The 23,821-nt window shown below is 37.1% G+C and overlaps 1 protein-coding gene across 8 annotated transcripts in view; it reads left to right on the top strand.

Annotated features, from left to right (window-relative positions):
• cc2d1b (coiled-coil and C2 domain containing 1B) overlaps window positions 1–23,821 on the top strand; it is a 167,405-nt gene that overhangs the window by 11,673 nt on the left and 131,911 nt on the right. Inside the window, exon 1 of one of the 8 annotated variants that reach the window (XM_069938668.1) lies at window positions 235–294. The exons of the other annotated variants lie outside the window; for them this stretch is intronic. The gene's annotated coding sequence lies outside the window, so the exon portion shown is untranslated. Of the gene's footprint in view, window positions 1–234; window positions 295–23,821 lie in introns of those variants that run through there. 8 annotated transcript variants of the gene reach the window in all.

Below are 23,821 nucleotides of genomic sequence, written 5' to 3'. Positions count from 1 at the left end.
AGTAGGGCACTTATCTGAGGAGGGCCACAAGATAGTCCATTTTTGCTGTGATTTGCACAACATTGTTCACTCGCATGTATTCTTCAAAACACTGGAGCCACTGGTGAAAAATTTCTCCAACTCGGGTAGCATCTTGATATTCAGGGAAGCATCCATGATTGTTGGTTAATAAAATGATATGCCATAGACATGGACAAGTTAAGTATCATTCTAATAATAGGCTTTTATTAACAGACGAACAGCCACCTCTAAACTGGCCATTGGGAAAGGTTCTCCATCTGTTATACCAGTAAGGTGGAGTATCTCTACAGCCATAGCCAATAGCAAGCAATCAGTATAATACGCCCCTGCCCATTACATCATCACATGTTTGAAATGATCTTTTCTTCTCTTATGTTTGTAAAGTGTTGTATTGAATTTTCTTATTTTCCATTGTTCTAAATGTGTCTTGCTCCCCTTTTCTTTGATATTCCTTTTCTAATTCTCCTATTTCTCCAATTTATTAACTTCATCATAAAACTTTCTTTTAATCATTTTTGTAAATGAAATGATTTGTCCTTTTAAGTATGCCTTAAGGGTATCCCATATCAAAAAGTTGCTGTCAATTGACTAAATTTGTTTCACAAAAAATTTCAATCTGTTTTTTTTATAAGTTGTTTAAGATCCTCCATTTTTAATAACATCGTGTTCAGTCGCCACCTACATGCACCTTCTTGTTTCTCTGATATTTGTATTTTTAAGGTTAGTGGTGAATGATCCAAGTGTAATCTGGGTAGGTATTCTGTTTTTCCTACTCTATCCTTCAAACTCAATGATAACAAAAACAAGTCTATTTTTGTATGTGAATCAAGCATTTTAGATTAAAACGAGTAGTCTCATTCTGTGGGATTAGATTGCCTCCATACATCCATCAAATTTAAATCTTTCATATATGAAAGAGTTAGCTTAGCCGCCTTAGCTCTTGTTTCTGTTCTTGCTGACTGTTCTTGGGTCTAGACAAAAATTAAAGTTGCCTCCAATCAATATATTTTGCCTTCCCTCCACTGCTTTTAAAAACATATCCTTGGGGGCGTGGCAAGATGGCGTAAGGATCAGATGTGCCTTCCAGTCCTCTCCTGACTCTATCTTATTGTTTTGTCTAGAAATGCCCATTAAAATTCTTTAAAAGTTTAGATAATTTCAGTGCTGTTAATTTAACTTATGATGGTACAATTGGTGGAAAAGAGCAAAAAAAAACGACAACAGATCATCAAAAAACTACATTTTCCAAAAGTTCAAGTTTTGGAGCCTACCTACAGGAAAGACACCGGGACTCAGCGTGAAATGGATCCCAGGAGAGAGGTATAGTGTTCGGATGTAGAGCTCTATGTTACATCGGTAGAGCCCCCTAAAGAGGGCGCCAAACAGCCTTTAGAACAAAGAGTTACTCAAAGGCATTTGTCATCTGTAGAGGTGGCGCTGCAAACTGCATCTCTTGAGATACAAGAACCTATACAACTTGATGTACTGGGAGAATTTAATACATTATGGACTGGGGAAAACCCCGGCCAGCGTCCTCCAGTCATTGCTGGAGAGGCTGTGGCTGGGGTTTCCACATGCAGTTATACTACAAGGAAGGCAACCAGAATGAAGGAAGCAACAGAAGACCCTTTGGTTATGCAGAAGAAGCAGGAATCTGTTGAGCCAGAATCTCTTCCAATTGAAAAGATTCTTGTGAATCTTGAATCTATATTATCTTATACAATGCAGGGATTATCTAAGATTATGACTGAACTTGGTACTAGGTTCAATACTCTGATGGAAATAAATTCTCAACAGATGGCTGCGTTTGGAGCTTTTAAGCTTGAAGTGAGAGATAAATTTAATTCGTGTGAAAAAAATATAGACGAAATACGAGATCAAGTTTCAGATGTGACCAAAATGGTCGAAGACTTACAAACTCAAAATAAAAATTTGGTGAAAAAGGTTGATTATTTGGAAAACCAATCCAGACGGAACAATATAAAGATTATTGGTTTGCCGGAAGGTACGGAGGGACCAGACCCAAGAAAATTTTTTACTGAATGGATTCCGCAGGTGCTGGGTCAAGAACATTTCCCGGAAGGTATAATACTGGAACGTGCTCACAGAGCCTTGCGTAGAAGACCTATTTCAGGTCAAAGTCCAAGACCTGTTTTGGTTCGTTGCTTGAATTATTACGAGAGAAATAATTTTACAAGTGGCTATTAGAAATGCACAACAGAGAAAATCACCCTTGATGATTCAAAATAATCCATTTTCTTCTATGCGGATTTGAGTCAAGAAATTATGTTCCAATGACGGGAATTCAATCCTGCTAAAGAGTTGTTGTGGAAGAAAGGTTACAAGGCAACCTTTAGATATCCAGCTGTTTTGAAGGTTTTTCAAGATGGTTGCCAACCAAAGTTCTTTGATTCTCCAAAGGAAGCTATAGCATTTGCTCAAGAGCTGCCAATTACTCAGTTTCAACAGAGACATAGTCCTCCGCGATCTCTAAGGAGACAAGAGATGGAAGAAAAGAGCCGTGCTCCAAGAAGGAATGGTTGTAATGGTGACTCGGCAGTTGGAGCTGATTAAAAGAAGAGTTGTCCTTTTTTTTTTTAATTTTTTTTAAAAAAAGGGATATTAAATAATGAGGATGTTAGTTTAAGATGAAGTGAGAGTTGGGGAGAGAACAGAAAGTCATCTGCTACATGTGAGTTATCTTACACCCATTTTTTTTTGGGAGTTACCGCATTGCGCGGTTTAGACGGGAGGGGGTATTTTTAACCTCCTACCCATTTTTTTTTCCTTTTATTTTGTATTAGATTAAAGAGTGAAGGGGTTTTTTTTTGTTTTAAATATAAAAAAAAAAGCATAAGAAAGTATTTGATTGTTTAAAAAACTAAAAATTGATGTGGTTTTTTTTGTAAAGTTTATTCAGTAGATAAGGGATATCTGAAATTTAAATGTGAATGGGATGGATAAGTTTTTTTTAATATTTTTTCTTTAACTTTAAGGTGAAAGGAGTAGTAATTCTGGTGTATATTATTTTGCTATTTTAGTTATAGAACGAAGGGAATAATGGTGAAAGTTATAAATTGAATTGTACAATTCTTAATGAGGCTTGAATTTTGATTGTGGTTTATGCTCCATTTGTTGAAGATATAGATTTCGTTGTAGATGTGTTTTTATTATTTGGATATCTGAATTTTAACGTAATGATTGGGGATATTTAAATGTGGTATTGGAGCTTTTATTGGATAACTATTCAAGAGTAAAAGGGAAAAATGGTGGAAGAGTACTAAAATTGAATTGTACAATGCTTAATGAGGTTTGAATTTTGTTTTAAGATGGTGGTTTATGTGATTAATATGATGATAGATGTGAAGTTAGTTGATATTTGGTGAAGGTTTATCTCTATAGAGAAAGTTTTTTTTCATCTTTTTTTTCATGCTACAATTTTTTTAAGAATTGATTATCGTTTAAGAATTTTTGATAGATAATGTTACTAACTTTACTAATTTTTTATATTAAGTTTGAGATAAATATATGTTTCATCTTAACTCCGTTTGTTAAATATATGCATTTAAGTTTGATTTAAATGTTTTTTAAGTCTGATATCTTAGTATTAATTATTTTTTTTTTGTTAGTATTTTAATCAGTTATGTTTTTGTTTTTTTGTAAGTGGGTTTTTTCTCACATATATTATTAACTTTATTAATTCTTCACTCTATTTTGGGGGGGAAGGGGGAGTTGGACTAATTTGAGTTGGGTTATTAATGTGTAATAATTATTGGGGAGGGTATAGTTTATTTAGATTACTGATATTGTATTGTAATTTTATTATTTTATTCTTAATTTTTTTTAATGTAATCCTATATGTTATTCATGTTATAAAATCTTAAAGTTTAAAAAAAAACATATCCTTCACAAAGGCCTTGTCATCGTAATTTGGAGCGTAAATATTCATTAACATCCATGATTCTGAATAAATTTTGCTGTTTATTATTATATATCTGTCCGCTTGATCTTTTGAAATATCTTCTATAACTATTGGAACATTTTTATTGATTAAAATTGTCACTCCTCCTGCTTTTGAATTAAAAAATGAAGAAAAGACCAGCCCCACCCACAATCATTTTAAGTTATTGTGTTCTACTTTTGAAAGATGTGTTTCTTGGTGAAATACCACATCAGCTTTCAGCTTTAATAGATACGTAAGTATTCTCTTCCTTTTGACCGTTGTAATGACCTCAAAACCCAGCAGCAATAGATATTCACCATGACAAATGATTACTTAAACAAAATTTGCTTTTAATTATCCTTAAACATGAAAACAGAATAAAACTTTAACTTACCTCTATTTTTAACTAACTTAACTTAACCCCCTTCTAATTCTAAGTGCACGTGTATGTAATGTGAATTCAAATTTCTGGAAGTTCTTTGGTTCACAGTCCAATCTCACTTCTCATTCTTTTAAGTTGTCTGGTTGCAGGCAATTTTTTACTGTGCACAGAATTTAACATGTATAAAATTCACCAGGCTTTGGTGCTTGAAAGATAAATGGTTACTGCTCAGGAAGGTTCTTGTAGGTTTTGTAGAGAGAGCTGAGCTGTTCCAGGATTTCCACAACTGAGGTACTTCCCTCAGTCACCTTGGTGTCTTGCTGATGAAACTTGCCCCATCAGGGTTCTCCAGATAATAACCTCTTTCTTTCAGGTTACCACAGAGTTCAAGAGAACCACGAGACAGGTAGTACTTTCAGAGAACCACTGATCTAAAGTCATAACTACTGATTATAGAAAAGAGAGTACAGCCAGTATTAGGTATGAATGCATGTGAAGAGCTCAACCTGGTGAAAAGAGTTTTCATTGTGGCTTCATAGACCAAAGGTGACCACGCAACACTCGTGGAAGAGTGTGCAGATATCTTTAAGGGGCTTGGATGTCCACATAAGTGAGACAGTGGCTCCTGTTGTTCATGCATGCAAGAAAGTTCTGTTTCCACTTGGAGATAAACTTAAACAAGAGCTAGCACGCATGGAATGGATGAAAGTAGTACAGAAAATTCAAGAACTTACAGATAGGGTCAGCTCACTGGTCATCGTGCAAAAGAAAAATGGAGCATTGAATATATGTCTGGACCCAAGAGATCCCAATAAAGCCATTCAAGAGAGAACATTTTAAATTGCCGACACGGGAGGAAATCATGTCCCAGTTTGCTGGTGCCAAGTGGTTTAGCAAGCTCGATGCACCATCAGAGTTTTGGCAGATGAAGCTCAATGCGGCAAGTTCAAGACTATACACTTCCAATACAAGGAAGATACCACTTTTTTTGGCTAACATGTGTTCTGCACCAGAAGTCTACCATAAAACCATTCACATGATCTTTGAAAGTATACCTGGAGTTGTGTCCTTGATGAATAACATCATTTATGGAAATGCACCAAGAATGAACATGATACGTGACTAAGGCAAGTGTTTGACATGTCATGGAATGTTATTTTGAAATTAAATAAAGAGAAATGTGAGTTTGGTGTAAGACACTGACCTTCATAGGAAATGTAATTGAGAATTTTGTGAGGCCCAAAACAAAGATGAGGTGAGACGTTTCTTGGTGACTTATCTGGCTAAATTCATCCCTTGTCTGTCGACAGTGTCACTTCCACTTGGGTCACTCCTTGAGCAGAAAAATGAGTGGATCTGGTCGCAAGAGCAAGAAGAGTGCTTCCAAGCACTTGAAAAAGTCCTAACAGAAGAGCCTGTACTAAAATTTTGTGATCTGTATAGGCGCACCAGGATCTCGGCTGATGCATCCCGACTTGGTCTTGAAGCAGTTCTATTGCAGCAGCAATGAGGACACATGGAATTGTATGGCTAATACATCAAGGGCTTAACAAGTGCAGAAGCCAATTATTCGCAGATAGAAAAAGAGCTTCTTGCCAGCAGTCATGCATGTGAAAGGTTCCATCAGTACACTTGTCTGCATTAAACTCCATCATCCATTTACTGTCCCATACTCTCAATTGCTCCAGATCCCTCTCCAAGCTTTGAAAATCTTCCTCACTGTCCACCACATTTCCTACCTTTGAATAATCAGCCAACTTGCTGAACCAATTTACCACGTTATCTTCGAGATCATTAATATAGACAACAAACAACAATGGTCCCAAACACAGATTGCTGAGGCACACCATTTGTCACAGGCCTCCAGTCTGAGATGCAGCTATCCACTACTACTCTCTTTTCTCCCACACAGCCAATTTTGAATCCAATTCCCAACCCCTCTATGTATACCTAGTACCTTAACCTTCTGAACTAACCTCCCTGTGGGAACTTGTTGAAAGCCCTACTAAAGTCCAAGTAGACAACACTCACAGCCTTTCCTTCATCTACTTTCTTGGTAACTTTCTCAAAAAACTTTACAAGATTTGTTAAACACGAACTACCATGCACAAAACCATGCTGATTGTCCATAATCAGCTCATGGCTGTCCAAATACCTATATATCCTATCTCTCAGAACTCCTTCCAATAATTTACATACTTCTGATGTCACTGGTTTACCTCGTTTACTTTTGGAGCCTTTCTTAAATAGCGGGACAACGTGAACCACTCTCCAATCCTCCGGCTCCTCTCCCGTGACATTCTGAATGTATCCAGCAGGGCCCCTGCAATTTTAACACTTGTCTCCTTCAAGGTCGGAAGGAATATCATATCTAGCACAGAGGATTTGTCTACCTTTATTTGCAGTAAAGCAGCAATCACCTCCTCCTCCTTAATCTCCATATGGTTTATGACTCTTCTATCCTGAGTAAATACTGATGCAAAAAAAACTGTTTTAAGACCTCTTCCATTTTGTGAGGCTCCACACGTAGTTGACCACGCTGATCCATTGGGGGACCAATTTTGTCCCTTGTAATCCATTTACTCTTAATATGCTTGTCGAAACCCTTCGGATTTACTTTCACATTATTTGCCAAAGCACCCTCATGCGTTCTTTTTGCTTTCCTGATTTCCTTCTTTAGTATTCTCTTACATTTTTTTATACTCTGCAAGTACCGCATTTGTACCTTGTTGCCTATACTGGTTAGGCAGCACTCTCTTCTTAATCATATCACCAATATCCCTTGAAAACCAAGGTTCCCTATTAATTTTGTCTTTAATCCTGATAGGAATATGCAAACTCTGCACCCTCAAAATCTCGACTTTGAATGCCTTCCACTTGCTGAACACATTCTTGCCAGAAAACAGCTTATTCCAATCGACTCTTCCGAGATCTTTTCTCATTTACACAAATTTGGCCTTTCTCCAATTTAGAATTTCAACTTGAGGACTAGACCTATCCTTATCCATAAGTAACTTGAAACTAATGACATTATGGTCACTGGACCCAAAATGCTCATCTACACAGATTTCTGCCAGCTGACCTGACTGGTTCCCTAATATGAGATCAAGTATCATGAAAACTGTGTTTGAGAGGCATGGAGTTCCTTGTGAAGTAGTATCAGACAGTGATGCTCAATTTTCAAGCAGTAATGCCAATACTTGACATACACCCAAAGTCTAATGGCCTAGCAGAGAGTTTTGTCAAGGTGGTGAAGAACCTCATGAAGAAAGCTCATGATGGATGAGAGGATTTCCACAGAAGTCTAACGATTGACAGAAGTGCGCCACTACAAATTGGCCTATGTCCTGCCCCTGCCCAAATGCTGATGGGTCGACACATATGTATCAATCTTTCAATGCATGAAAATCTGTTGACAACTAAAGGAGCACACAAGGACAAACAGGATAAAGTGGAAGAGAAAGTAAAACAGAATCAGTATCATGATAAGACTGCGAAAAGCCTACCAGTTCTGAAGCCTGGAGTTCAAGTGCAAACCCAAGATCACAATTCTGTCACATGGTCCATTTAATTTAAATTGAACAACTTTTTTACACTAAATATAATCAGCATCAATCACTGGCATAATCTCTCTTTTATCCCAATTAATTTATAACTAGATATTTCACCATACTGTTTCAATCTTTCATATAATGGTTTTAAAGAACTTCAGGGGTCTATCAAATAAATCAAAAAGTCTTCAGTTAATAAATTAATCTTAAATCCCTCACAATTAACTTTAATACCCTTAATATTAATATCTTGCCTTATCAATTGAGCTAAAAGATTCAATAGTTAATGCAAACAATGCCGGGGACAAAGAGCATCCTTGGTTAGTAGATCTTTCTAATAAAAAGCGATGATTATATTTGGTCATTTGTCACTACTCTAACAGAAGGGTTGTTATATAAAGATTCAATCCAACTAATAAACATTGGTCCAAACCTAAACTTTTCCAATACTTAAATATTTAGATATTGGAATTGATAAGAATTCAGATCATCTATGAGCTAAATTATCTACCTTTATTCCATAAAATTAAAAATGACTTAAATAGATGGCAAGATTTATCTGTAACATTAATAGGTAGAGTTAATTATATTAAGATGAATATTTTTCTTAGAATACAATAACTTTTTCAATCTATTCCTTGCAAAGTTCCTCAAAAGTTTTTTTAAAAATTTGAATTCTATAGTGTTGTAACCATGGCCAGAAAATGTTAAATGAGGAACCGAACTCCCACTCTTGGTTACCCAGAGTAATGAAACGACAGACACAGGTTTCCCTTAACACCATCCTCTTTACTTCAATTCTCAAGACATAGACTATTTACACAAAATGATGTAAACTATTTATAGTATTTACACAAGCTTGTGTCTTCAAATCACAAGGCAATCTTGTGAGTCCTTTAGTTAATGGATGGCTCCCATGGCAACACCCACTCCTGGTGACTGTGGGTCACTCTGATTAGGACTCCCTAGCACCTCCCTCTTTGAGTTGTTACTCATACGAGTGTAGACTTGGGTCCACTTGGAAGGACTTTACTGGTTTGCGAACTCTGTGAAGTTTGTACAGGTTCCTGTGGTGTAGCAGGTAAAATCTCGTTTTCCTGTGATGGTTGTTCTTGGTTGGTCACTGATTTCTGCAGTTCAAAAGTTTCCAACAGAGCATCCAAGTTGAGTAACCTTGAGCACGGTGTTGAGGGAAACCTCGTGTCTGTCGTTTCATTATTCTGGGTAACCAAGAGTGGGAGTTCGGCTCCTTATTGCAGCAGAAAATGCCTAAAATTGAGTTGCATAAATCACATCTTAAATGGGAGAAGGATTTGGCAGTTGATTTTGTTAATGATCATTGGAAAAATATTTGTAGGGTTAATATGACCAAAAATTGTAAATGTTTGATATAGACTTGTAACGTATAATTTTATACATCAATTATATTTGACTCCGGAACTTTTGAAAATATATAATCTGAATGTTTCTGATTTGTGTTTTCATTGTAATGATCAGAAAGGTACGTTTTTACACTATGTATGGTCTTGTGATAAGGTTAGGTGTTTTTTGTATAGGGTAAGAGACTGTTTACAGACTATTTTGATATAAAATTTTCTTCAGATCCAAAAAATTTTTTAAATTGGAGATATTAGTGAATTTGATTTGTTTCATAAATTGGATATATTTCAAATGGCTTTTTTTGAGATTAGCTTTAGAAGTGGCGAGGAAATGTATAGCTATTTTGTGGAAATATTAAATGGATTTTAACATACAAAAATTGAATTCGGAATTAAAGTCGTGTATTCCATTGGAGAAGATAACATAATTTAAGAGAAATATTATGTATTTAAAAAGATTTGGAGCCCATATTTGGATTATTTTAATTTGAAAACTTAAAGATAGGGATTTGAGTGCTGCCGAGTCTCCTTATCATATTAAGTGAACTGTGTTTAGTATTCTCTTTTTTTTTCTTTCTTTTTGTGGGTAGTTAGAGGTTTTTGATGTAGATTAGAGGGAGGGTGTAGATTTGGGTTTGGAGGGGAGTTGGAGGTTTCTTTGGCAGATTTTCAATTTTTTTCTATAAACCATGTTTAAATTTTTGATATTATATTTCATTGTCTGTAATCATGGTTGTTTCTTATAAATAAAATTCAAAAAAAGGCAAGCAGCTTTAATGGAAGGCAGTAAAGTCAATGTTCATGCCATATGGCTGGAGGGTGCCCAGATGGAAAATAAGGTTTTGTTCCTCCAGTCTGCGGTTGGTCAGGGTGGGTCAGTACATAAGAACATGGACAGACATGAGCACAGGAGTGCGACTTGGAAGTGAAGTTGTTGGCCACTGGGAGGTCACTGTGGTTGCGAACGGAGCGGAGGTGCTGAGTGAAGTGATCCTCCAGTCTGCGACTCCGATGTAGAGAATGCCACAAAGGGTGCACTGGATGCAGTAAATAAGTTCTCTGGGTGTACAAGTGAAGTGCTGATTCTCATGAAAGGCCCGTTTGGGGCCCTGGACTGTGGTGAGGGAGGAGGTGTGGGCACAAGTATTGCACCTCTTGCGGGCACAGGAGAAGGTGCCGGGGGTGCAATAAGTGGTGAGGGATAAATGCACAAGGGAATCACAGAGGGAGTGGTCCCTGTAGAAGGCCGAGAGGGGAGGAGAGGGTAAAATGTATCTGGTGGTGGGATCCTGTAATAAGTGCCAGAAATTCTGACGGATAATGTCTTGGATGTGGAGGATGGTGGGGTGGTAGGTGAAGGTGAGGGGGATTCTGTATTTGTTGTATCTGGTGGCAGAGGAAGGCACATTTGTGAAAGAAGGCAGACATTTTAGAAGCTCTGGACTGGAAGAACTCATCTTGGGAACAGATGAGACGGAAATTGAGAAATTGAGAGAAGGGGATGGAATCCTTGCAGGGGACAGGGTGTGAGGAAGTGCAGATGTGGATAATCAGTGGAAAGCTTGTCTCCCAAGATGGAGACAGAGATCCAGGAAGAGGAGAGTGTTGTTGGAGAAGGACCAGGTGAGTTTGAGATCGGGGTGGAAGTTGGACACAAAGTAGATGAAGCTGACAAGTTCATCGCAAGTGCATGAGGCAGCCCCAATGTAGTTGTCTGTATACTAGAGGAAGAGTTGGGGGGGGGGGTCTTTCCTTTATAGGCTTGCAGCATGGCAGGCACAGCTGGGACCCATGCAGGTACCCAATGCTACTCTTTTGATTTGGAGGAAGTGGGATGAGTTTAAGAAGTTAATTAGAGTGAGAACAAGTTTTGCCAGGCAGAGGAGGGTAGTGGTAGAGGGTGACTGGTCGGGTCTTTGGTCCAGGAAGAAAGCGAAGTGCTTTTAGACCTTCTGTGTTGGGGATAGAGGTATAAAGGGATTGGACATCCATTGTGAAGATAAGATGGTCGGGTTGGGGTAATCTTAAGTCACTGAGGAGATGGAGGGTATGTGCAGTGTCACAGATGTAGGTAGGGAGGGATTGGACTTGGGAGAAAGGATAGAATCAAGATAAGATGAAACTAGTTTGGTGGGGCAGAAGCAGGCAGAAACAATGGATCTACCCAGATAGTTGGGTTTATGTAGATATCCTTGTTATGCAGATATAGTATTGTGTTTGTATTTTTTTTTTAAAAAGGGGACAGATGTATTATTATGCATGTGTAGCAAATGGTGCAGTGAACAAAGCACCACGTAAATAACTGTATTTCTTGAGCTGCTTGAACCCACAACACAACCAACTTCTGTCATCATCTCTGACTTCCAGGGTCGGGTCATGGTGATAGCACACCAACTGTAATTATTTAAACTCGTGCTTCTCAAATAGAAGTCGTCTGAGCTGAATCAACGGAATTGTTTAATGGAACATTGGCAGGAGTTTAAATAAATACAATTGGTGAACTATCACCATCACCTGACCCCGCAAGTCATGTGCCTCCCAGAACCCTTTGTGTCCACCCAGCCACATGGAACTCCCGATCCTGCAGGGCCCCGCAACTATGGATAAAGGAGTGGCGTGGTTTGCCACCTGATCCCCACCCCCCAGAACCAGAGGTTTCGCTAATATAGCTAGAATGGGCTGGCGGACACCCTCTGCGCTGGGGGCATGCTACCTGTACTGGTTACTCCAGGTCTAAACGAAGCTGATCCATAAAATTGTCTCTTGTTTGCTGCCCATCTCTAGAAAAAATGTTGTGGCGTCATTCCGCAGCACCTTAAAAGTGCCCTCTGGTGATAATAGCACCACTGCTCTCTACTGGTACCTCTCGCTGCCAAGTCTGACCCCACACCTCTGTGCCCTTTGGCATGGTGCTGTTTGGCATGTCATAGCTCATCTGTGTGGGCAACAAGTCGACAGGGTTCGTTGAAATCATTATCTGCAAGGGGCAATCAGATGTCCTCTGGCATTTGTTCCCGGAAAATCTGCCCGAAAAGAAAACAGGGCTTGTGCCTGCCCATGAGCACCAACATATCATTCATCAGTGCAGAAAGTGTGTGGTTGCCTAGGCCTTCCATGTGATGGGGTCTTGTCGCAGTGTTGCTGCAGTAAAGTCTGAAAGTATGAGGAAGAAGTGCTTTGATAGCTTTGTAATTATCGTTGGCTGGAGGCTGGCATAAGAAGTCAACAATGCAAACCATTGTGTCCTGATCTAGCGATGCGACGACATAGCAATATTTAGTAGCATCAGCAGCAATCTGACGAAGAAGAAACTGGGCTTCATTCTGCTCAAACCAAACCTGTGGTTGTGAGATCCAAAAAACTGGTAGGTGCATATCAGCTAGGTCCAAAAAATTATTTTGGACTGTCAGGGTCACCACTGTAGCATGTAGTGCAGTGAACAAAGCACAACAAAAGTAATCTTTGAGCTGAACCAATGGAATTGTTTAATAGAATCGATGCACGAGTTTAAATAATTACAGTTGGTGTGCTATCACCATCACCCAACCCTGGAAGTCGCGCGCCTCCAAGAGTCCTTTGCGACCCCCCCCCAGCCACCAGGAACTCCTGATCCTGCAGAGGCCCACAACTGCGTATGCTGGTTCGATAATGGATTAGTGTGGTTCACCACAGAACTACATTTCCCAGTTGGCAGTGTGCACGGGAACAAAATAGAGATGATGACAGAAGTTGGTTGTGTTGTGGGTTCAAGTAGCTCAAGAAATACAGTTGTTTACGTGTTAAACCCATGCAAGGTGGTTGTTCTTCAAGGAACAAACATAACATTTGCAAAGAGGGCGGTTAGTAATGGAACGAGCTGCCAGAGGAAGTGAGAGAGGAAGTGGCTGAGATGGGGACAAATGGTATTGTTTAAATGACATTTGCATAGGCACATAGATAGGAAAAGTTTGGAGGTATATGGTCTGAATGTAGACAAATGGGACAAGGTTGATTGATGGGGACAGGTTGGGCCAAATGATTCAGTTTCAATCTTGTTGCACAAGCTTGATTGATGGGGACAGGTTGGGTCAAAGGATTCCGTTTCCGTCCTGTAGCAGTCTCAACATGGCTTCTACTTAACAAGTTGATTACTCATACCAGGTGAAGTTTACTCACACCAGTAAAACATTCTTTGCTCTGTTCTAACTGAACTCTATCCCTAACTATGACTTGTGTGTTTTTACCCCATCACATGTGTGGCGAGCTCACAAAACACACTTTTTCATTGTACAATAAACTTATTTGGACTGTTCAAACACATTTTACAGAGGACCAGTAGGTTATGCTGATAGTTTACGTCCTATTTGTATAACAAGAAAGAATGCTTATTTTGTTTATTATTTTTTCATTTTAGTGTGCTATTTGGTAGCAAATGGGTGCAGGTAATGATTCTAGTTAACATAGATTACAATATATAAGGCAAACAAAAGGAAATTTGATATCATAGTTGCTGTCATATGATTAGTACATTATTGATTTGGAAAGATTTTGTTGATGCACAGTTTCTTGCGTACCATTCCTCCTCCAAACTTCCTGGTTGAGGTTAAAAGGTAATCCAGAATGCAATCTTATATATAGATCTTATAAAATCATGTTGTTGTTCAAGACTGAGCATGCACATCTCTGGTCATGATTAGAGTTCTTTCCCTTGCATTAAACTTTTTTCTTCTGATAGAAAAATAAATTATCTCGAAGCAAATAAGTGTTTTTAATAAGTGCATTGTGTCAGCATTTCATTCAGTAGCTCTGGACCTCTTTAGGATGTGCAATTCGTTCTTTGGTGAATACCAAATTTCTATCCCACCGTTACTGATTTTTCAATTATTCATAATTACAAACCGTTTTATTGCTTTCAGCATTTAATCATGCTTGATATTTTTGACAATCTTGAAACTAGAGATGATTTGAATGTGCACGTGAAGCAATGTCTGACTATTTTTGAAGATGCAGGAAGAAACCATATTTTTGCAGATATGTAACTAAGAACAATATGGTAACTGTTAATATTGAGATAAATGATTACAATCCCATGAAGTTGTTTTTCAGCCCTTTGCTAATAAACCATTGAGTTAAAGGAAAACAAACTGAAATGCTTCTTAGCAGCTACACCATATTCCTCATTTTTTAAAAAATCAAATGTCTAAGGAAAACATGATTCCTTATGCAGTACAAATTTTTAAAAATTTATTTATAATATTTTAAAAGGATAATACAATAAAAAAACCCTATTACAAAAATACATTAAAATACAAAGTTTTAAATGAGAGGTTAATAAACAGCCCCAACCCCCACCCCACCACCTCCCCAAAAAAAACCCCAACTACCCCTACTTCTACATACTAATGGAGCCATATACAAAATCTAAAAGTGCCTCAACATAACATGTATAAAAAAAATAATTAAGATATTTTAATTAACATATAATAAGACCCATATATTTTAAATATGGATCCCACATTTTAATAAAAAATAATAGTTATGTAATTTATATATTTTTTCTATATCGATACAAGATTTCAATTCATTATGCCATCTTTGAATACTAATCTCTACATCATCTTTCCATGTTACTGCTATACATTTTCTTGCAACAGCTAAAGCCAAATGAATAAAAGCAATTTGAAATTTATCCAATTTCAATCCCTTTAAGTCCATCATAAATGCTAATAAAAATAATAAAGGATCAAATAATAACTGAATATTATATAAATATTCTAAAAATTGTCTAATTTTAACCAAAAATTTTGCACCTTTTCACATAACCAAGCCAAATGTAAAAAAAAGTCTCTTTTTATACTCCACACCGAAAACATGTCTGAATCCCTAAAACCATATCTTTTCAACTTCTCCGGTGTCAAATATAACTGATGTGCAAAGTTATAATTAACTAAATTATATCTTGCATTAATCAACCTAGTTATCACTTTTTCACAGATCTTTAACCAATCTTCCTCCAATATAATAAATTGTAACTCCTCCCATTTGTTTTTTATTTTAAAAATACCAAGTTTATTCATCTTCTCTTGCAACAAACTATACATTTCTGATATAAATCCTTTTTTCAAAGGTTCTGTAATTAATTTTTCAAATCTGGACAAATTAGGAAGTTTAATTTCTTGTCCAAAATTTTTTTTAAAAAAAAAAGCTTGTATTTGATAATAAACAAATATTGAATTCAATGAAATATGAATTTTTTCTTGTAATTGAATAAAGGAAAGAAAAACACTTTTCTCAAAACAATCATCTACCCTTCGAATACCTTTCAAATCCCATTCCTTTAAATAACAACTATCCATTGAAAATGGTATAATCCTATTTCTATACATAGGAGTCCAACCAGTAATTGTACCTTTTGCTCCAATTATACAATCTCTCTTGTACCAAATATCAATTAAATGTCTAAGTACAGGGACATTATAAAACTTCAAAAAAATTTGGTCTCCACTTTTATAAATAAAAGAATTTACATAATTTTCTGAAGATTGAGTTAATTCTACTCTGGCTCATATAGGGGTTTGTTCCCTATCTAACATTTGATTAATAAATTTCAATTGTGCTGGCTCATAATAATTTTCAAATTTTGGTAACTGAAGACATCCTAATGCATATTTCCAAGTCAACTTTTGCAGTGAAACTCTAGATAGTTTATTCTTCCACAAAAATAAACAAACTGCAGCATTTAATTCTTTAAAAAAAGACTGGTAAAAAACAAGGAATAGATTGAAAAGATACTGTATACGTGGAAACACATTCATTTTAATACAATTTACCCTTCCTATTAAAGTTAAAGGTAAAATCTTTCCACTTCTTCAAATCTGCTTTAATTTTTCTTAACAATGGTATATAATTCAACTGATATAACTGACAATATTCCACATTTTTTATCACTCCTAAATATTTTATCTTAACAGACCAATGAAACTGGGTGATCTGTTTACACTCAGAATAATCTTCATTTGAAACAGGTAATAATTCACTCTTGTCCCAGTTAATTTTATGCCCAGACATTTTACCATATTGTTTCAAACATGTCTATAAATATACTAAGGATATAAAGAGGTATTACAAATGATGCCTAATGGAAAGTCTGGAGAGGATGGATTTACGTTGGAATTTTATAAGGAATTTTACGACTTATTACTTCCAGTATTTTGACAGGTATTAGAGCAAGCAGCAGAAACGTATTCTCTTCCAGAATCTTTAGGATTTTGTTAAATAAATTAACACATCATCCGCAAATAAATCAATTTCTTATTCATCTTCCCCGACACTAATACCTTTAATATTAACATTCTGTCTGAGAGATTGAGCCAAAGGCTCAATCACCAAAGCGAATAAAGCCGGAGATAATGGACAACCCTGTCTAGTTGGTCTTGATAAGGCAAATGAAGGAGAAATTAATCCATTTGTCACTACCCTAGCTGAGGAATTATTATATAAAGCTTATACCCATCCAATAAAAGTCGAACCAAATTTAAAATGTTCCAAAACTTTAAATAAAAAAATACCATTCAATACGATTAAAAGCTTTTTCGGTATCTAAAGCCACTACCAAGGGTAAATCATGTTGTTCTCTAGAAGCATTAATTAACATAATTTAAGAACACTATCAGCTGAATAATGATTTTTAATAAATCCTGCTTGATCTACATGAATTAACTTTGGTAAATATTTTGCTATCCTATTTGCCAACACTTTAGTCACAATTTTATAATCTACATTTAACAAAAAAATTGGTCTATACAAAGCTACTTTTAACGGATCTCTTATCTTTTTTTGGAATAACCGTAATCAATGCTCTAGAAAAAGATTCTGGAAGAGAATACGTTTCTGCTGCTTGCTCTAATACCTGTCAAAATAATGGAAGTAATAAGTCGTAAAATTCCTTATAAAATTCCAATGTAAATCCATCCTCTCCAGACTTTCCATTAGGCATCATTTGTAATACCTCTTTAATTTCAAGATCTGTAAAAGAAGAATCCTGAATTTCCGAATCGTTTAAAAATGGAAGATCTAACCCAGCTAAAAAAGATTCTACTCGATCAACATCTTGTTCAACCTCTGATTTATATAAATCTTGATTAAAAAGAATGAAATTCATCATTGATTTTTTGAGGATTATGTATTTTTTGTACCTCTTTTAACAGCATTTATTGTCCTAGAAACTTGTTCTGTTTTCAACTGCCAAGCTAAGACCTTATGAGCTCTTTCTCCCAATTCATAATACCGCTGTTTAGATCTTTGAATTAATTTCTCATAATGATATGTTTGTAAAGTATTATAACGCATTTTCAAATTGGATAGCTGTATCTTTTTATCTTCGGAAACATTCCTCTGCAAATCTTTCTCCAAACGTATGCATGCATGCACGCATGCACGCACACGTACACACGCGCACGCATATATGCACGTACACGCGCACACATACACACACAAATACACACACACATATATACACACACACACATGCACACATTACACACAGATATATACACACACATACATATGCACACATTACACACACGGATATATACACGCACATACATATGCACACATTATACACAGATATATACACGCACATACACAAGCACACATTACACACACAGATATATACACGCACATACACAAGCACACATTACACACACAGATATATACATGCACATACACATGCACACATTACACACAGATATATACATGCAAATACACATGCACACATTACACACACAGATATATACACGCACATACACATGCACACATTACACACACAGACATATACACACACATACACATGCACACATTACACACTCAGATATATACACACACATACACGTGCACACATTACACACTCAGATATATACACGCACATACACATGCACACATTACACACTCAGATATATACACGCACATACACATGCACACATTACACACTCAGATATATACACGCACATACACATGCACACATTACACACCCAGATATATACACGCACATACACATGCACACATTACACACTCAGATATATACACGCAAATACACATGCACACATTACACACAGATATATACACGCACATACACATGCACACAGATATATATACGCACATACACATGTACACATTACACACCCAGATATATACACGCACATACACATGCACACATTACACACCCAGATATATACACGCACATACACATGCACACATTACACACCCAGATATATACACGCACATACACATGCACACATTACACACAGATATATACATACATGTACACATTACACACTCAGATATATACACGCACATACACATGCACACATTACACACTCAGATATATACATGCACATACACATGTACACATTACACGCTCAGATACACGCACATACACATGCACACATTACACACACAGATATATACACGCACATACACATGCACACATTACACACAGATATATACATACATGTACACATTACACACTCAGATATATACACGCACATACACATGCACACATTACGCACTCAGATATATACATGCACATACACATGTACACATTACACACACAGATATATACACGCACATACACATGCACACATTACACACACAGATATATACGCGCACATACACATGCACACATTACACACACAGATATATACGCGCACATACACATGCACACATTACACACTCAGATATATACACGCACATACACATGCACACATTACACACTCAGATATATACACGCACATACACATGCACACATTACACACTCAGATATATACACGCACATACACATGCACACATTACACGCTCAGATACACGCACATACACATGCACACATTACACGCTCAGATACACGCACATACACATGCATACATTACACGCTCAGATATATACACGCACATACACATGCACACATTACACACACAGATATATACACGCACATACACATGCACGCATCACACACATGTATATATAATATATTATACATATATATATATTTATATCTATATATATATATTTATATTGATATATAGATATATATATATATGTTTATATATATATATATGTTTATATATATATATATATGTTTATATATATAAATATATATATATATATATGTGTGTGTTTATATATATATATAACGCCTCAAACCGTGCATCTTGGCGCCTCACAGTTTGGCGGGCAGCAGCCTCCTTTGAAGAAGACCGCAGAGCCCACCTCACTGACAAAAGGCAAAGGAGGAAAAACCCAACACCCAACCCCAACCAACCAATTTTCCCTTGCAACCGCTGCAATCGTGTCTGCCTGTCCCGCATCGGACTGGTCAGCCACAAACGAGCCTGCAGCTGACGTGGACTTTTTACCCCCTCCATAAATCTTCGTCCGCGAAGCCAAGCCAAAGAAAGAAAGATATATATATATATATATATATATATGTTTATATATATATATATATATATATATATGTTTATATATATATATATATATATATATATATGTTTATATATATATATATATATGTTTATATATATATATATGTTTATATATATATATATGTTTATATATATTTATATATATATATATATATATATAAAGCCCCCCCAAACTAAAATACAAATATCCCCTTTTAAAAAAACTGCAAATATAGCACCCCCCTTCTATCAACCTGGTGTGGTTAATACCAACCGTGGCTGATGACTTCAGAAACAACTGGGTTGTCATCTTCTCCCCAACCAGACAACTCAGTACTGAAATTCATAGTTCAATCAAGATTCAGTCGGAAGCTCCACCTCCAAAACCACCAATTGTTCAGTTTCCAACTTCCTACTTCCCTGTCCATTTCCACTTTATCTATGGTCACCAAAGGTTTTGTAGAATGATCTTGAGTGAACATGGAATCTGGCAAAGAATTGGCAAAGGTTAATGCATCTTGTGCCTTTTCAAAAAATTATGATTGATATTGCCCAGAAAACACCTTCAAAATTGCTGGATATTGAAAAGCAGATCTATGTCCTTACTTACACAACGCCGCTTTAGCTAACTTAAACTCCTTCTGCCTCTGAATAACCTCTTGACTCAAATCTGCATAGAAGAAAACCTTGTTACCCTGTACCATCATTGGGCCTTGATTCATACAAGCTAGCTGAATTGCCGCACGTAAAATCATCTCCCGATCCTCATACCTAAGACATCTAACTAAAACTGCCCGTGGTGGCTGACCTGGTAAGGGTTTCTTTCTTAAAGCATGATGGGCTCTATCTAATTCCAAACCCTCAGGAAAGTATTCAGAACCCAAAACATCAGGAATCTATTCTTTTAAAAATACCTTGTAGGATTTGCTTCCTCAATACCCTCAGGTAAATCCACTATTTTAATATAATTCCGACGACTTTGAATTTCCAAAGAATCCATTTTCTGCAAAAAAGATTCTTCTCCATTTGCAATCCAGTAATCTGTTCTTCAATCTGATCAACTCTCTTCAACATTCTTCACTCTGTTTTGAACCACATCAACAGCTGTCAAACATTTATTAATATCCAACTTCATTGAAGCAATATCTCCAGACACATCTGACATTCTGACTCTAATCTCAGCAAACTGTTCATCAATACTATGAAAACTAGTAGATATATAATTCATCGAATTTTCATTTTGTTTAGTTATCTCTTCTAAAATAGTTACAACATCAGATCTAGGCGAAGGACTCAACAAACTTATATGGTGAAGGTGCCTTTAAAGTTCTAGGCTTACCTTCCATAAAGTTTGCAGTAGCCATAAGTAACTCTTGGTCCTCTTCATCTAAATAATTGGCAGTTTCTTCCTCCTCCTCCTCCTCGGGTACTAAACTCACCTCTGGCTGCAGGTCTGGACCCCTGTCCACTCCGGGCCGACGTCATCAGGGTGACAGTGGATGGGCCCACCCCCCCCCCCCCCCCCCCCCCCCGCAGCCTGGACCCACTCCAGAGTTTTGTACATGCGCGCCCTCTGATCGCAGCAATCACGAGAGAACAGGACTCCAAAGAGGATTCATCGCTAAGCATCGGCGTGCACACAGAGACATTAATCGGCTCATTCTTGCATCCCCCGGCCCCCACCCTCGGCCATGCTACCAGCGACGCTCAGTGCGGCGCTCCCACAAGCTTCCTGGAACAATGCCAGGGAGGTAGTGGCGGTGCTATCTTGCATTGCTGCACGCACTGAGGATGCCGCAGTTTCACTCAACCTTGCCAGAGAAATACGGTGGGGCTTCGAATCCATCTGAAATCGATCCTGAGGCTTCAATTCTTCGGTAGGCCCAGATTCTTCCTTTTTTTTCCAATACTTTAAAATGTTTTTTTGATTGTATACTCTTCCTCTTCTTGCTTCTTTCATTCTCAGAACATAAAATACTTTTCCTTAATTTTTCAGATATTTATCAGTTCATTAATTTCAGGTTTTAAACTGTCCAGTTGAGGAGAGATTACATCCCACGTCTTCACCCTACGCCATCTTGCCACGCCCCATGCAGTACAAATTTGAACAGAATCTTTCATTTATTACATAAATGATCTAGAATCTGATGCTGAATTTAAAGTTACATTTAGTGACAGCAATAAAAGAGAATCCATAGCATTCTTTACAATTATAATTTTCATATTTTATTTCACTGGCTGAAGAGGTACCAGGTAGAAGAATTGGTATAAGAGCGGGTGCCAATGATGGGAGGGACCCCCGTGGGACCTCAGATGTTGAAGCTTTGGATCTGGAACTTGGGTTGCCGATGGTTTAGTCTGAAGTCTATGTGCTTGCAGAGGCTACAGGAGGGCTGGAGGCCGTGGTGATAGAGTGCTTCTGGCCACTAGAGGGAGTTTGAGATTAATGCTGCACCTTGGGTTAGATCTAAGAAAAATATTATTAATATAAAAGAACCCTAGTGTGTATCAGTTGATATCATCAGGAAACATGGAGAGTGTGAAAAATCCTGACACTGTGAATTGGACTGGGAACGTTAATTACGAGTGGTGGTTGTTTAAACAGCAATTAATTCTGTATCTGCAAGCCATTGGACTCTATAACAAACTAGATGTACGAAATGTTGCACTGATACTTACCATGGTGGGACCTCAAGCACTAGAGGTTTTCAGCACATTTGTGTTTACTGAGGCAAATGACTCAGTAAGGTTATCGAGATGTTTGATGAACACTGCTCACCAAAGAAAAATAAAACATTGAAGCGGTTTGTGTTTTGAGCACATACCTGCAGGCAGAGAGTTTGATACTTTCTTTATGGAATTGAAATTAAAAGCAAGATCATGGAATTTACGATTGCTGCAAGATTCAATGATCCGTGATCAAATTGTAGTCAAAATTATTGATGAGAAAGTGAGAGAGAGGTTGATATGAGAGAGCTTACCTTAGCTGGAACTGTGAAGATTGCCACATCAGTGAATTAGCTCTTCAGCATGTGGAAAAAGTTCAGGAGAGTGCAAAATGAAGACATAACTGTTGTCGCTGAGTCTGGATGCACATATAAACAGAGAACAAAATATAGGAAACAAGAAAAAGATGAAGAGACATTCAATTGTAAACGATGTGACACTCAACATGCACCAAAACAATGCCCAGCCTATGGAAAAGTCTATAATAAGTGCAAAGGACAGAATCACTATACAAAACAATGTTTTTCTAAAATGGAACAAAGCATTTTTAAAAAATGTTTGTTGTGTTTTGTTTTTCTTTATATATAAATATTTGTAAAATTACTTTGTTTGAATACTTAGATTGTATGTTATACTTTTTACTTATATCTTAAATAAAGTTTAAAAAAAATGGAACAAAGCAGAAGTGTAAATGTGCACACTATGGAAGAAACTGCCCTCAGTGATGCATTCTTCATGGGAATAGTGGAGCAAGAAGATTTCAAACAGACACTGAATATCCAAGCGTGAACAGAACAAATGAGCTGTGTCATTGCATGCAAATGGAGCAGATATTCCTTTCAAGCTGGACACAGGTTCAAAGGCCATTTTGATCTGTGAGCATGACATCAGGGCAATGAAGATAAAGCCGTACATGCATACAAATTCTGTTCAGCTCCAGGCCTACAATGGACAGTGCATTGACACGAAAGATACATGCCAACTAAAGGTGAAAGTTAAAGATAAAGAACACCACCTCATGTTTGCAGTAGTCCCAGATGGACATAAGTTACTGCTTGGTGACAAAGCATGTGAAAACTTAAGCTTGTCAAGAGGGTGTATCACATTAAAAGTGCCAATGCATAGAATAATGTAGAGAAAATACTGGATTAATTTCCAGACATCATCCACCTATAAGAAACAGTTAAAGGGAGATGCACAGCCAGTAGTGCATGCCCCAAGGTGGGTTCCAGCACCACTAAAAGACAAGCTCAAACGATCTCGACTGAATGACATCACTAGGGGTCATAAAGAAAGTGGAGGATTCCACAGAATGGGTGAATTCAATGGTGTGTGTCAAAAAGAAGAACAGGTATGCATGGACCCAAAAGACTTGGATGCCA

This window comes from Narcine bancroftii, chromosome 5 (assembly GCF_036971445.1).
Source record: "Narcine bancroftii isolate sNarBan1 chromosome 5, sNarBan1.hap1, whole genome shotgun sequence".
In the NCBI taxonomy this organism is placed as follows: domain Eukaryota; kingdom Metazoa; phylum Chordata; class Chondrichthyes; order Torpediniformes; family Narcinidae; genus Narcine; species Narcine bancroftii.
The sequence above is the reverse complement of the archived record's forward strand: the minus strand, read 5'-3'. Positions and strand labels throughout refer to the sequence as shown.